Source organism: Salmo trutta, chromosome 31 (assembly GCF_901001165.1).
Source record: "Salmo trutta chromosome 31, fSalTru1.1, whole genome shotgun sequence".
NCBI classification, from domain to species: domain Eukaryota; kingdom Metazoa; phylum Chordata; class Actinopteri; order Salmoniformes; family Salmonidae; genus Salmo; species Salmo trutta.
In genome coordinates this window covers 11,531,330-11,547,827 of record NC_042987.1, presented here as the reverse complement: position 1 = coordinate 11,547,827, position 16,498 = coordinate 11,531,330, and the positions used below count along the sequence as shown (strand labels likewise).

Here is a 16,498-nt window from a genome sequence, read left to right as displayed (position 1 = left end):
ACGGCTCTGCAGACTGCGGAGGCACTGTTTACCCATGTCTTCCGGCACTACGGGGTGCCCGAGGACATCGTTTCTGATCGGGGTCCCCAGTTCACGTCCAGAGTTTGGAGGGCGTTCATGGAACGTTTGGGGGTCTTGGTCAGCCTGACCTTGGGTTTCCACCCCGAGAGTAATGGGCAGGTGGAGAGGGTGAACCAAGAGGTGGGTAGGTTTCTAAGGACGTATTGCCAGGACCGGCCCAGAGAATGGGCGAGATACGTGCCATGGGCAGAAATAGCCCAAAATTCTCTACGGCACTCATCTACCAACATGTCACCGTTCCAGTGCGTGTTGGGCTACCAGCCGGTCCTGGCTCCATGGCACCAGAGCCAGACCGAGGCTCCTGCGGTGGAGGATTGGGTGCAGCGCTCGAAGGACACCTGGAGAGCCGTCAAGGACGCACTCACAAAGGCGAGTGGACGGCAAAAGAAGAGCGCTGACCAGCACCGCAGTGAGACCCCTGTGTTTGCACCAGGGGATCGAGTCTGGCTCTCGGCTAGAAACCTGCCCCTCCGCTTGCCCTGCCGGAAGCTGGGCCCGCAGTGTGTAGGGCCGTTTAAAGTCCTGAGGAGGATAAACGAGGTGTGTTACCGATTACAACTTCCATCTTACTACCGTATTAACCCCTCGTTTCATGTGTCTCTCCTCAGGCCGGTGGTGGCTGGTCCCATGCAGGAAGGTGAGGTGCCGGAGGTTCCTCCCCCCGCGCTGGACATTGGGGGGTCCCCGGCGTATAGGATACGCGCCATTCTGGACTCCAGACTTCGGGGGGGGGGCCTACAGTACCTCGTCGACTGGGAGGGGTACGGCGCGGAGGAGAGGTGCTGGGTACCCAGGAGGGACATTTTGGACCCCCCACTACTGAGGGAGTTCCACCGCCTTCATGGGGATCGCCCTGCCCCTCGTCCTCCGGGTCGCCCTCGAGGTCGGTGGCGGCGCGCTGCGGGAGCCGCGCGTCAGGAGGGGGGTACTGTCACGAATCCCATCGAAGGTGGCTTCCCTGCCTGCTCGGGCGGCGCTCGGCGGTCGTCGTCACCGACCTACTAGCCGCCGCTGATCCTTTTTTCCTTTTCGTTTGGTATGTCTTATTGTTTGCACCTGTCCCTCATTTGGTTTATTGATTTTGGTTATTTAAGCCTGGTTAGCCCGCCCAGTGTTGTGCGGGATTATTTTAGCGTCAGGTTGTAATTTATCGTTGGATGTGCTGGCGTTTATTTACTTATTATTAATTGCAGGCTGTGCACCTGTTTTGGGCACTTGGCAATTTACCCACGCCGTTTGTGTTGGCGTTTATCGTGTTGGCTTTTGTTCAAAATAAACACGAAGTTCTGTACCTCTGCTCTCTGCGCCTGACTCCTACCACCACTCCTAGCAACTGTCTGACAATATCCAAATTTAGCACAAGTGGTAAATGTAGGGTTGAACACCATCTGTTCAGTTGAATCAAGTATTATGCCTAGGCTAGTATCAAAACAAAATGTCACACAATAATTCATCCAATCAGAAGCTCAAAGGCCTATAAAAGCGGTGGAAGGGCTTTGAAAGAAAAGGGAGGCCATGCATGGGGCGAACAATTCACTGAACGGAGAGTGTAACCGAAGCAATACGAGTTTGTGGTTTAAAACAATTGTTGTAAGAGCATCATTTTTATTATTATCTAAAGATTAGATCACAACAGTGTAGGACAGTCTATAAAAATCCAGATGACATAAATCCAACCCAGATGATAAAATATGAGTCTACTCACCTAAAACCAGGTTGAGCATCATCTCTTGCTCTGTAACCTAACATAGAAGGTGTAAAAGAAACCCATGAAACTACAATAGATCCTCTACTTACTGGTCTTGATGGGAAGAAAAAAAACTGTCAGGGGAGGTTCTCTTCTGCACTGTTCAACCAATCCAGTAGATGTTAACGTCCAATAGCGGAAGTCGCATCACAGGCTCTCTTTGTCATCCGGTTGTTGTGGACTGAGCAGAGGCTACTTGCTCTGTGACAGTACAAGGTGCCGATGAACCAGGGCACAAAGTGGCCGGTGATCTCCACCAGCTTCACCAGGGTCCGGATGCTGCCCCAGGAGGAGTCCTTACAGACGCACACCCCTAGCCATTTGGAGGGCCACAGGTCAATGGATAAAAACAACCTCAGGATGATAACAAGAATGCACTGATTGAAACACAGAGTAATCCTCCGTCTGCGCCCCAGCTGCAGAAGAGGGGAGAGGGGACATAGGAACAACTGGAGCCTCTGAGGCAGGATGGGCACTTAGACGCCCACTAACGGCTCTCTGTGATAAACTCAAATTACAAATCCAATTGTATTTGCACTGAATACAACAGGTGTAGACCTTACAGGGATTCCAATGCTTCCCACAGTTGTATGAAATTGGCTGGATGTCCTTTGGGTGGTGGACCATTCTTGATACACACGGGAAGCTGCATGAAAAACCCAGCAGTGTTGCAGTTCTTGACACAAACTGCTGCGTCTGGCACTTACTGCCATACCCTGTTCAAAGGCATTGAAATCTATTGTCTTGCCCATTCACCCTCTGATTGGCACACATATACAATCCATGTCTCAATTGTTTCAAGGCTTATAAATCCTTCTTTAACTTGTCTCCTCCCCTTCATCTACACTGATTGAAGTGGATTTAACAAGTGACATCAATAAGGGATCATCGCTTTCACCTGGATTCACCTGGTCAGTCTATGTGATGGAAAGAGTTCTTAATGTTTTGTATAATCAGTGTAGGTCAGTTGGTTGTGTCAGGCTAACGAGGTCGAGACGTCAGAGAAAAAACTGCTTTACTTACTGCTTAAACTATTTGTTTTCTGAGCCCACTCAATGAAAATGCTGACTCTGAAATATCAATGGGTACAAGATCTCTGTGGCCAGCTACATGCCACTTTGACTTTCCTCCTGGTTCTTAGCTACGTGATGAAATCAAACATTTGAATGGAACTTTGGGCTGCTTAACATAAGTTTTATGAAAGTGTATTAAACACTAAATGAACTATTTCTTACCCTGATCTAAAAGCAATAGTGGTCAAATAATGAAACACAGGAGCCAGGGGGACAGAGGCTGTCATTCCTCTGCTGGGCCCCTACTCTCTCTCTCGCTGTTTCTGTCCCTCTATCCATCACCCCCCACCCTTCTCTCTGTAGCTGGGGTATCCTGTTCTCCCACCTCCGTGACTACACTGCTGTCTGCACCACAGAGCTGGGCTGAGCCGCCAAACTCAGCTGTGAATTTAGCAGGAGCAACACAGAGATGATCGCCCATCGACTGTCTGGAGGACCACCGTGGCTGGACCAAGGTTTTGGCTGCTTCCCAAATGGCCCCCTATTCCCTTTATAAGGCACTACTTTTGACCAGGGCCCATGGAATAGGGTGCTGCTTGGGATACAGCCATAGTTTTGAGTGCCTATACCAATGACCAGTGCGTTTAGTAATAGAGGGGCTGTGCTGTGATCCTGTAAGACACCCTGGCCTACAACAATGAGGAAGGAGTCTGGCTGTGCGTTCCTCTTCCCCGTCATAGCAGACAGTCACAGGAAGCTGGCAGTGGCCCTGGACGTACTGGACCATGACGAGAAGGACAAGGACGGCATTCCCCTTACTGCCACTGTGTGAGTGTCAAAACACACTCATGCATGCACACCTACAGGCACACACACACACACACACACACACACACACACACACACACACACACACACACACTCTTTCTCAGACAGCCTTTCTCTCTCTCCACTGTTTCTCAGTTTCTGGTATGACTCATTGGCCCACCATGAGATCATCCTGCTCTTTCTTGTGCTCTATTTCCCATAAACGTTACTTATTCATGCTGATGCAAGCAGCCCATCTTCACCGGTTAATATGAGTTAACTACCCCTCCCACCCAGGCCCCACCACCCCGTCTCGCAAAAACACACTACCTCAGCCCCTTGCTGGATACGATGACGTAATCTTCTTATATGTATCAGTGAGGGTGATATCGCCACACGATGGTTACTAATGAACACAGCTCACTAGCTCACTCAGCTCACTCATATTTGCTACACTCCCCATCTCTGTAAAACACACACTTTCTCTCTCTCTAACTGTTTACCATGTGAGTAAACCCATCCCCTACCTGCCTAATTCCTTCCCACCAAAGTGTGACATGTTTGCGTGTCAAAGGATTTTTTTTATTGGCCCAGACAAAAGGTTGAAGCTGTCCCTGCTCTACCCTCCCACAATGGCACGGAACGTTGATGAGATCCTGAGAGTGGTTGACGGCCTGCGGCTCACAGCACAGAACCAGGTGGCCACCCCTGCTGACTGGCAGGTCAGTCAGCCAGTCCCTCTCGAACTCCATAGCCTGAAAGTAGCCAAGTCTCACTATATAGAGTAGCATCTGCAGCTTTCTCCAGGAAGTATTGTTAGTCAAATATAAATGGCAGTTTGAGTGACCCTATAGACAATCAGTTAATATCACCATTCATCACTGCAACTATTTGTATTGCTCTCCAAATACTTGGAACCCACTGTCAGAGCGATATCAATTGGCATTCAGTACTACATCAATTGGCATGCCACGCACGGTGCATTCGGAAAGTATTCAGACCCCTTCCCTTTTTCCACATTTTGTTACGTTACAGCCTTATTCTAAAATGTATTAAATATATATGTTTACTCAACAATCTATACACAATACCCGATAATGACAAAGAGAAAACAGGTTTTTAGAAATGTTTGCAAAAGTACAGTACCAGTCAGAAGTTTGGACACACCTACTCAATCAAGGGTTTTTCTTTTTTACAATTTTCTACGTGGTAGAATAATAGTGAAGACATCAAAACTATGAAATAACACATATGGAATCATGTAGTAACCAAAAAAATATGAAACAAATAAAAATATATTTTATATATATCAGACCTCAGGATAAGACCCAGATGCAGACAGTTCGAATCACAGATGTTTATTAACAAAACAGGGGGCAGGCAGATGACAGGTCAAGGGCAGGTAGAGGTCAGTAATCCAGGGCAGTGTCAGACAGGTACAGAACAGTAGGCAGGCTCAGGGTCAGGGTAGGTAGAGTGGTCAAACCAGAAAAACTAGAAAAACAGGGGCAAGAGAGAAACAGAAGTACGGGAAAATCACGCTGGTAGGTTTGATGAGACAAGATGAACTGGCAACAGACAAACAGGAAACACAGGTATAAATACACAGGGGATAATGGAGAAAATGGGCAACACCTGGAGGGGTGTGGAGACAAGCACAAGACAAGTGAAACAGACCAGGGTGTGACAATACTTGAGATTCTTCAAAGTAGTCACCCTTTGCCTTAATGGCAGCTTTAAAAGATTCATGAGGAATGCTTTTCCAACAATCTTGATGGAGTTCCCACATTCTGTATGCTGAGCACTTGTTGGCTGCTTTTCCTTCACTCTGTGGTCCAACTCATCCCAAACCATCTCAATTGGGTTGAGGTCAAGTGATTGTGGAGGCCAGGTCATCTGATGCAGCACTCCATCACTCTCTGTCTTGATCATATAGCCCTTACAAAGCCTGGAGGTGTGTTGGGTCATTGTCCTGTTGAAAAACTAATGATAGTCCCACTAAGCGCAAACCAGATGGGATGGAGTATCGTTGCAGAATGCTGTGGTAGCCATGCTGGTTAAGTGTGCCTTGAATTCTAAATAAATCACTGACAGTGTCAACAGCAAAGCACCCCCACACCTCCTCCACCATGCTTCACGGTGGGAGCCACACATGCGGAGATCATCCGTTCACCTACTCTGCGTCTCCCAAAGACATGGTGGTTGGAACAAAAAATCTCACATTTGGACTCATCAGATCAAAGGACAGATTTCCACTGGTCTAAATAAAATAAAATAGAATGTTATTTGTCACATGCGCCGAATACAACAACCTTATCGTGAAATGCTTACTTACAAGCCCTTAAACAACAGTGCAGTTCAAGAAAGAGTGAAGAAAATATTTACCAAATAAACTAAAGTAAAAAATTATAAAAAGTAACACAATAAAATAACAATAAAGCAGCTATGTACAGGGGGTACTGGTACTGAGTCAATGTGCGGGGGTACAGGTTTATTCGAGGTATATTGCAAATGTAGGTAGGGGTGAAATGACTATGCATATGTAATAAACAGCGAGTAGCACAGTGTACAAAACAAATGGAGGGGGGGTTGATGTCAATGTAAATAGTCCGGGGCCATTTTATTAATTGTTCAGCAGTCTTATGGCTTGGGTGTATAAGCTGTTAAGGAGCCTTTTGGTCCTAGACTTTGCGCTCCGGTACCGCTTGCCGTGCGGTAGCAGAGAGAACAGTCTATGATGTGGGTGACTGGAGTCTCTGACAATTGTTGGGGCTTTCCTATGACACTGCCTAGTATAGAGGTCCTGGATGGCAGGAAGCTTGGCCCCAGGGATGTGCTGGGCCATACGCACTACCCTCTGTAGTGCCTTACGGTCAGATGCCGAACAGTTGCCATGCCAGGTTGTGATGTAACCGGTCAGGATATTCTTGACGGTGCAGCTGTAGAACGTTTTGAGGATCTGGAGACGCATGTCAAATCTTTTCAGTATCCTGAGGGGGAAAAGGTGCTGTCGTGCCCTGTTAACAACTGTCTTGGTGTGTTAGGACCATGATAGTTTGGTGGTGATGTGGACACCAAGGAACTTGAAACTCTCGACCTGCTCCACTACAGCTCCATCAATGTTAATGGAGACCTGTTCGGCACGCCTTTTCCTGTAGTCCACGATCAGCTTCTTTGTCTTGCTCACATTGAGGGAGAGGTTGTTGTCCTGGCACCACACTGCCAGGTCTCTGACCTCCTCCCTATAGGCTGTCTCATAGGCTGAAGGCTGTCTCGCTGTCGGTGATCAGGCCAACCACTGTTGTGTCGTCATCAAACTTGATGGTGTTGGAGTCGTGATTGGCCACGCAGTCGTAGGTGAACAGGGAGTACAGGGGGTGACTAAGTACACATCCCTGAGGGGCCCCAATGTTGAGGATCAGCGTGGCAGAATTGTTGCTGTCTTACTTACCACCTGGGGGCGGCCGATTCGGTTGACCATTTTATGTGTGGATTAATTTTCGGAGTAGAGGACCTTGTGCATTTCAGGTAAAATAACAACTCAATGTTTATATCCCAGGACAAATTAGCTAGCAACAGCAAGCTAGCTAAATAGGACACATTAGCTAGCAAGTGCAAGCTAGCTAGCTAAATTGCCATAAATGTTTAATGCTTTTCGACCTGTCCCCAAATTAATGTAATTGGTTCAGAGTTTGTTTTGATATTTTAACTTGTGTGTCGTGGTCGCGTTTGGTGTGGGGGGGACAAAATAAATCTATGCATGATGGCGCACTCGCGCAGACGGTTTGGGTTCAGTGTAAGCTGTAATCGCTGCCAAAGGTGTCCAACAAAGTACTGAGTAAAGGGTCTGAATACTTATGTAAATTTGATATTTCAGTTGGTAATATATTTTTCTAAATTAGCAACAAAAAAACAAGTGTTTTTGCTTTGTCATTATGGGGTATTATTGTGTGTAGATTGAGGAGGAGGGGGAAACAATTTAATCAATTTTAGAATAAGGCTGTAACGTAACAAAATGTGGAAAAAGTCAAGAGGTCTGAATACTTTCCGAGGGTATTTTCATAGATATCTTAAAGAACTTTATAGATCTAGTCCCCCTATTTGAAGGGAATAGATCATCATAACTATTTGGACAAATTTCAGCTATATGGCTCTAGTTGAACAAACCTAACGCAATGGTAAATCTAAGCGCTTGGCGGTAGCAACATAGGTTCAGGGGTGTGTCAGAAATATTTTTGCTATTTTCACAACTGGAATTATGGGCGCAGTAGCTGGCGGTGGCACGAAAGGGCTGGGTTTTGATGAATAAACAAGCTGTGGGTGTGTAGAGGCTGTGTATTTACAGTCTTTTATGTATTGCGTTGTCATCAACTCCAATTCAAATGTTAGTCCATTACAGCCTAGTTCATTGAATAGCCTGCCACATATTTGCTAAATACCGATATGTTGAACATGTTTGCAGTCCACATTGTTCTATTTGCATTACTTAAATATGGAAGTACATTTTTAAATATAGGCTATAGGATTCACACTGATATAGGGGCTAGGCCTACTGTAAATTAGAGTCTGGATATGGACATACCAAACGTAGTCAATAAGCACATTTAGGCTATTGATAAGGTCTTCAAAGACAGTGTATGATTGTAATCAAATTGGACTGAAAACAAAACAACAACTTGTTTTAAATCAAATCAAATCAAAATCAAATCAAATCAAATTTATTTATATAGCCCTTCGTATATCAGCTGAAATCTCAAAGTGCTGTACAGAAACCCAGCCTAAAACCCCAAACAGCAAGCAATGCATGTGAAAGAGGCACGGTGGCTAGGAAAAACTCCCTAGGAAAAACTCCCTAGAAAGGCCAAAAACCTAGGAAGAAACCTAGAGAGGAACCAGGCTATGAGGGGTGGCCAGTCCTCTTCTGGCTGTGCCGGGTGGATATTATAACAGAACATGGTCAAGATGTTAAAATGTTCATAAATGATCAGCATGGTCAAATAATAATAATCATTGTAGTTGTCAAGGGTGCAACAAGCACGTCCGGTGAACAGGTCAGGGTTCCGTAGCCGCAGACAGAACAGTTGAAACTGGAGCAGCAGCATGGCCAGGTGGACTGGGGACAGCAAGGAGTCATCATGCCAGGTAGTCCCGAGGCATGGTCCTAGGGCTCAGGTCCTCCGAGAGAAAGAAAGAAAGAGAGAAAGAGAGAATTAGAGAGAGCATATTTAAATTCACACAGGACACCGGATAAGACAAGAGAATACTCCAGATGAAATAGACTGACCCTAGCCCCCCGGCACATAAACTACTGCAGCATAAATACTGGAGGCTGAGACAGGAGGGATCAGAAGACACTGTGGCCCCATCCGATGATACCCCGGACAGGGCCAAACAGGCAGGATATAACCCCACCCACTTTGCCAAAGCACAGCCCCCACACTACTAGAGGGATGTCTACAACCACCAACTTACCGTCCGAAGACAAGGCCGAGTATAGCCCACAAAAATCTCCGCCATGGCACAACCCAAGGGGGGGCGCCAACCCAGACAGGAAGACCACGTCAGTGACTCAACCCACTCAAGTGACGCACCCCTCCCATGGACGGCATGGAAGAACACCAGTAAGTCAGTGACTCAGCCCCTGTAATAGGGTTAGAGGCAGAGAATCCCAGTGGAAAGAGGGGAACCGGCAAGGCAGAGACAGCAAGGGCAGTTCGTTGCTCCAGCCTTTCCGTTCACCTTCACACTCCTGGGCCAGACTACACTTAATCATAGGACCTACTGAAGAGATAAGTCTTCAGTAAAGACTTAAAGGTTGAGACTGAGTCTGCGTCTCTCACATGGGTAGGCAGACCATTCCATAAAAATGGAGCTCTATAGGAGAAAGCCCTACCTCCAGCCGTTTGCTTAGAAATTCTAGGGACAATTAGGAGGCCTGCGTCTTGTGACCGTAGCGTACGTGTAGGTATGTACGGCAGGACCAAATCGGAAAGATAGGTAGGAGCAAGCCCATGTAATGCTTTGTAGGTTAGCAGTAAAACCTTGAAATCAGCCCTTGCCTTAACAGGAAGCCAGTGTAGGGAGGCTAGCACTGGAGTAATATGATCACATTTTTTGGTTCTAGTCAGGATTCTAGCAGCCGTATTTAGTACTAACTGAAGTTTGTTTATACAGTTACAGGCACCATAATTGCTCCCCGTGGGCATAAAACACAGACAAGGCAAATTAAGACTATGGAGGGTTTTTAGGCACATCCAAACTTTTCACGGGAGCTGGATAAAGATCCAATATAAAGAGAAAGGGGGAATGTCCACTGACCGCTGTACCGCTCGCAAATGTAACGGTTTATAAACATCATGGAACCGTCTTACAGATCATTTTTGCACTTCTCCACGAATAGCAGATTAATTTACATTGAATTTGAGCCATGTACGTTCCTCACCCCAAACCCATGGAAGGTGAATCTTTCTAATAAGTTCATTCCTAAATAGGATCAGGTACGAAGCATGATATTATAAATCACTTCTCTCGTCCTGTGGCACTGGCACTGTGTGCACACCTAGGCCTAATTGTCTTTACGTGTATCATTTGCACGTCTATACAACATACTAGGCTCCTGTTAATTGTGTCGTTGCCTATGTGCGAGGCAGATTCTCAAAACAATCTGCAGTTGATACGGCATTACAGGAAGACTGAATAGTTTGGACTGGAGCGTGTCTTTGGTAATCGGACGAGGAGTGCTCTATGAAAATGGGGATGGACAGCCGATTTGAACAAGCGAAATGAAATATGCAGTTATGTGAATTGTAAATAATGAAAATGCATGAGGGCAAAAAACTGCAAAATATTTTAAAGCACTCTCAGTAGACCATTTAAAACCCCTTTATTCATAGGCTACTTGGCTAATGCCCAGGGTAAAAATAGGCACATATACAACGCTGCTAAACCAGCATTGATTAAGAGGTGGGTAGGCTGTGCTTGGTTTTTATTCAAATTAAACTAAATGGGGGGAAACCAACCTTTATGTTTCTAAATACAAGATTCATTGGCACAAAAGGCACTTCTCTTTCCATGAGCACTGTATGTTATGTCTGGATAGGCTGCACTTCTGCTCTCAAAATTCATGCCATTATATCAACTGCGTTACTGTTAAGACCTGCTTTTTGTGGGTCTTAAAACATCCCATTAGCACTGCATGAAATTGTCACTTTTGCAAATGTAAAAAAAAAGGTCAATCTGCAGATGCTACATCCCATTTTTGGATTCATAAATGAATCATATGAGCCCATTCATTCTGGAAGAATTTAACTCATAAATGCTTCATGAGCTTAGTTCAACTGTCATACCCCATCACTACCCAAAATATAATTATTTTACTCGTTGTTTGTGAGCAACGTTGTTTGTGAGCAAAGTAAATGTAAACAAACACCGTATAGCATCAAAGCATGGTTAAAACCATCATTTTGATACCATGGATGGTCAGTCCTTAAATTCGTAGCTCTGTCTATGTATTTGAGAGTGGTTACATTTCTCCAGCCCCATTCCTCATCTTTTTACCGAAATGTGTGGGGAGTGAGCTTTGTTATTGTTTCAACCGCTGATTGCTGCTTCAAGAACACCTCAAAAAAATGTCCACCCTTCCCATCTCAGGGCAAAAGAGCTGATGTTTGACAGGTAAATTGCTTAACCTGGCGTTAGGGCTGGAAAATGCCAGGGCGCATTTTATTTTTTGGGGATGACGAAATTGCAAACTAACGTGTGTTTGACACTTGCGCCTCAATACCAGATGAATATAGAACCCATAGTGTATTAAAGTAGTCAAGTTTGGTATTTGGTTACATATTCTTTGCACACAGAACACAATGACAACATCAAGCTTGTGACTCTGCAAACTTATTGGATGCATTTACAGATTGTTTTGGTTGTGTTTCAGATTATTACTGCAATGCTCTACTTTCCCGGCAAAAGCACTAAATTAACTTCAGTTAGTGCTAAACACTGCTGCTAGAATCTTGACTAGAACCAAAACATTTGATCATATTACTCCAGTGCTAGCCTCCCGACACTGACTTCCTGTTAAGGCAAGGGCTGGTTTCAAGGTTTTACTGCTAACCTACAAAGCATTACATGGGCTTGCTCCTACCCATCTCTCCGATTTGGTCCTGCCGTACATACCTACGCGTACACTATGATCACAAGACACAGGCCTCCTTATTGTCCCTAGAATTTCTAAGCAAACAGCTGGAGGCAGGGCTTTCTCCTATAGAGCTCAATTTTTATGGAATGGTCTGCCTATTCATGTGAGAGACGCAGACTCGGTCTCAACCTTTAAGTCTTTATTGAAGGCTCATCTCTACAGTAGGTCCTATGATTGAGTGTGGTCTGGCCCAGGAGTGTGAAGGTGAACGGAAAGGCACTGGAGCAACGAACCGTCCGTGCTGTCTCTGCCTGGCCGGTTCCGCTCTCTCCACTGGGATTCTCTGCCTCTAACCCTATTACAGGGGCTGAGTCACTGGATTACAGGTGCTCTTCCATGCCGTCCCTAGGAGGGTTGCGTCACTTGAGTGGGTTGAGTCACTGACGTGATCTTCTTGTCTGGGTTGGCGCCCCCCCCCCCCCCCGGGTTGTACCTTGTTGGAGATCTTTGTGGGCTATACTCGGCCTTGTCTCAGGATGGTAAGTTGGTGGTTGAAGATATCCCTCTAGTGGTGTGGGGGCTGTGCTTTGGCAAAGTGGGTGTGGTTATATCGTGCCTGTTTGGCCCTGTCCGGGGGTATCGTCGGATGGGGCCACAGTGTCTCCCGACCCCTCCTCTCTCAGCCTCCAGTATTTATGCTGCAGTAGTTTATGTGTCGGGGGCTAGGGTCAGTCTGGAGTATTTCTCCTGTCTTATCCGGTGTCCTGTGTGAATTTAAGTATGCTCTCTCTCTTTCTCTCTCGGAGGAGGAGGACCAGAGCCCTAGGACCATGCCTCAGGACTACCTGGCCTGATGACTCCTTGCTGTCCCCAGTCCACTTGGCCGTGCTGCTGCTCCAGTTTCAACTGTTCTGCCTGCGGCTATGGAACCCTGACCTGTTCACCGGACGTGCTACCTGTCCCAGACCTGCTGTTTTCAACTCTCTAGAGACAGCAGGAGTGGTAGAGATACTCTGAATGATCGGCTATGAAAAGCCAAGTGACATTTACTCCTGAGGTGCTGACCTGTTGCACCCTCGACAACCCCTGTGATTATTATTATTTGACCCTGCTGGTCATCTATGAACAATTGAACATCTTGGCCATGTTCTGTTATAATCTCCACCCGGCACAGCCAGAAGAGGACTGGCCACCCCTCATAGCCTAGTTCCTCTCTAGGTTTCTTCCTAGGTTCTGGCCTTTCTAGGGAGTTTTTCCTAGCCACCGTGCTTCTACACCTGCATTGCTTGCTGTTTGTGGTTTTAGGCTGGGTTTCTGTACAGCACTTTGAGATATCAGCTGAGGTAAGAAGGGCTTTATAAATACATTTGATTTATGTTTTGTCCAATAGAAAGTGAATGGTGAATAACATTGTCATTTTGGGGTTACTTTTATTGTAAGTAAGAATAGATGTTTCTGAACACTTCTACATGAATGTGGATGCTACCATGATTATGGATAATCATGAATGAATCGTGAATGATGAGTAAGAAAGTTACAGAAGGACAAAGTCATACCCAGCACCAAAAAATGCTAATCTGCCCTATTATTGGTGATGAGAGATTAGCATGCTTTGATGTAGCCTTTGTAACTTTCTCACTCCCCATTATTCATTCATGATTTTTCTTAATCATGGCATTTTCAGGTTTGATTTAGAAGCGTTCAGAAACATCTTATATACTCACTTTGAGACTCATTCACCATTCAGTTCCTATTGGGAAAACATTACCCAAAACAAACTGCACATGCATCCAACGAGTTTGTAGAGTCACAAGCTTGATGTTGTCATTGTGTGCTAGGATTATGGGACTAAATACTACACTTTTTACTATTACACTATAAGTGAAATTTGTCCACATACTTATGACATCTTCAAATGGGTGGACTAGATCTATAAAGTGCTTCCATTTCTAAATGGAAAGCAGATATGCATGAAAATACACTAAAATAAAAGGTGACACTGTATTGTCACCTCATATGAAACATTTGATCTCAAATCCAAAATGCTGGAGTATAGAGACAAATTTAACATTTTAGTATCACAGCCTAAATAAATATGTACGGGAGTGTATGTTGTTGATTGCCAAATCTTTTTGTAGCATGGTGCTTTTTCATTAGCAATCTATTTTGTAAAGTGTATCAAGTAATTCAGTTTCTTACCTGCTATTGGAACTACAGTGCCTTGCAAAAGTATTCACCCCCTTTGGCGTTTTTTATATTTTGTTGCATTACAACCTGTAGAGTCCAAATTGGGGAAGTGAAATGAAAAAAATAACGTAAAAAAAAATTACCCAAAATTAAAAACGTAAAAGTGGTGCGTGTATATGTATTTGCCCCCTTTGCTATGAAGCCCCTAAATAAGATCTTGTGCGACCAATTACCTTCAGAAGTCACATAATTAATTAAATAAAGTCCACCTGTGTGCAGTGTAAGTGTCACATGATCTGTCACATGATCTCAGAATGTATATCTATCTATCTATCTATCTATCTATCTATCTATCTATCTATCTATCTATCTATCTATCTATCTATCTATCTATCTATCTATGGGGAAACAATTAAATGTCTTGGAATGGCTTAGTCAAAGCCCAGACCTCAAATCCAATTGAGAATCTGTGGTATGACATAAAGATTGCTGTACACCAGCAGAGCCCATCCAACATGAAGGAGCTGGAGCAGTTTTGCCTTGAAGAATGGGCCAAAATCCCAGTGGCTAGATGTGCTTATAGAGACATACCCCAATACTTTCACAAGCCACTGTATATAATGCCTCTGATCATTAATAAATCACAGGTGGACAAACATTATTTCAAGCAAAAATGTTACCGAGCTAGAAAAACTGGTTTGCCCAAGGGGTTTGTTCTAACTAGGCCAGACCGTTAAAACAAACTAACCCATGCTCTTACTAGATTAGTGGATTCAGGCGCCTACAGGCACCAGGGCACAGAGTACATACGAAAACTCCACCCAAAAACTATCATTTGGTATTTGTTTCATTAGTCTATTGTTGATATAGACTTAAGTGTAAGGTATATGCAGTGCCTTCAGAAGGAATTTAAAATGGATTCAACAGAGATGTTGTGTCACAGGCCTACACACAATAGCCAATAATGTCAAAGAGGTATTATGTTTTTAGAAAAAATTTGAAATTACAAATGAAAAGCTGAAATGTCTTGAGTCAATACGTTTTCAAACTCTGTTATGGCAAGCCTAAATAACTTCAGGAGGAAAAATGTGCTTAACAAGTCACATAATAAGTTGCATGGACTCACTCTGTGTGCAATAATAGCGTTTAACATAATTTTTAATGACTTCCGCATCTCTGTACCCCACACATACAATTATCTGTAATCTCCCTCAGTCGAGCAGTGAATTTCAAACACAGATTCAACCGCAAAGACCAGGGAGGTTTTCCAATGCCTCGCAAAGAAGGACACCTATTGGTAGATATCCCTTTGAGCATGGTGAAGTTATTAATTACACTTTGGATGGTTTATCAATACACCCAGTCACTACAAAGATACAAGCGTCCTTCCTAACTCAGTTGCCGGAGAGGAAGGAGGCCAATGGTGACTTTAAAACAGTTACAGAGTTTAATGGCTGTGATAGAAAAAAACTGAGGATGGACCAACAACATTGTAGTTACTCCACAATACAAACCTAAATGGAGGGTGGTAGGTAGCCTAGCGGTTAAACGCGTTGCACCAGTAACCGAAAGGTTGCTGGTTTGAATCCTCAAGCCGGGTAGGTGAAAATATGTTGTTGTGCCCTTGAGCAAGGCGCTTAACCCTAATTTCTCCTGTAAGTATCTCTGGATAAGCATGTTTGCTAAATTACTCAAATGTAAAACGTTTAAATGACAGAGTAAAAAGAAAGAAGCTTGTACAGAATAAAAATATTCTGAAACATGCACCCTGTTTGCAATAAGCCACTAAAGTAAAACTGCAAAAATTTAACTTTATGCCCTGAATACAAAGTACTATGCTTGAAGCAAATCCAGCACAACGCATCACTGAGTACAACTTCAAATTTTCAAGCATGTTGGTGGCTGCATCATGTTATGGGTACGCTTGTCATCGGCAATAACTAGGGAATTTTTTGGGGGATATAAAAGAAACTGAATAGAGCTAAGCACAGGCAAAATCCTAGAGGAAAACCTAGTTCAGTCTGCTTTCCAAAAGACACTGGAAGACAAATTCACCTTTCAGCAGGACAATAATCAAAAACACAAGGCCAAATATACACTGGAGTTGCTTAGACAATATTGAATGTTCCTGAGTGACCTAGTCACAGTTTTGACTTAAATCGACTTGAAGATCTATGGTAAAACTTGAAAATAGCTGTCTAGCAATGATCAACAACAAACTTGACAGAGCTTGAAGAATTTTTTTAAAGAATAATGTGCAAATATTGCACAATCCAGGTGTTCAAAGCTCTTAATTTAAGAGACTCACAGCAGTAATCACTGCCAAAGGCGATTCTAACATTGACTTAGGGGTGTGAAGAAAATTGGATATTTCTGTATTTCATTTTCAATACAATTGCAAACATTTCTAAAAACATGTTTTCACTTTGTCAATTTTGGGTATTGTGTGTAGATGGATGAGAAAAAAATATCTATTTAATCCATTTTGAATTCAGACTAACAACAAAATATGGAACAAGACAAAGG

At 44.2% G+C, this 16,498-nt stretch overlaps 1 pseudogene; it reads left to right on the top strand.

Moving 5' to 3' along the window:
- The first annotated feature begins 2,050 nt into the window (after positions 1-2,050).
- LOC115169176 (peroxiredoxin-6-like) lies at positions 2,051-6,908 on the top strand (annotated as a pseudogene).
- Positions 6,909-16,498: the final 9,590 nt, after the last annotated feature.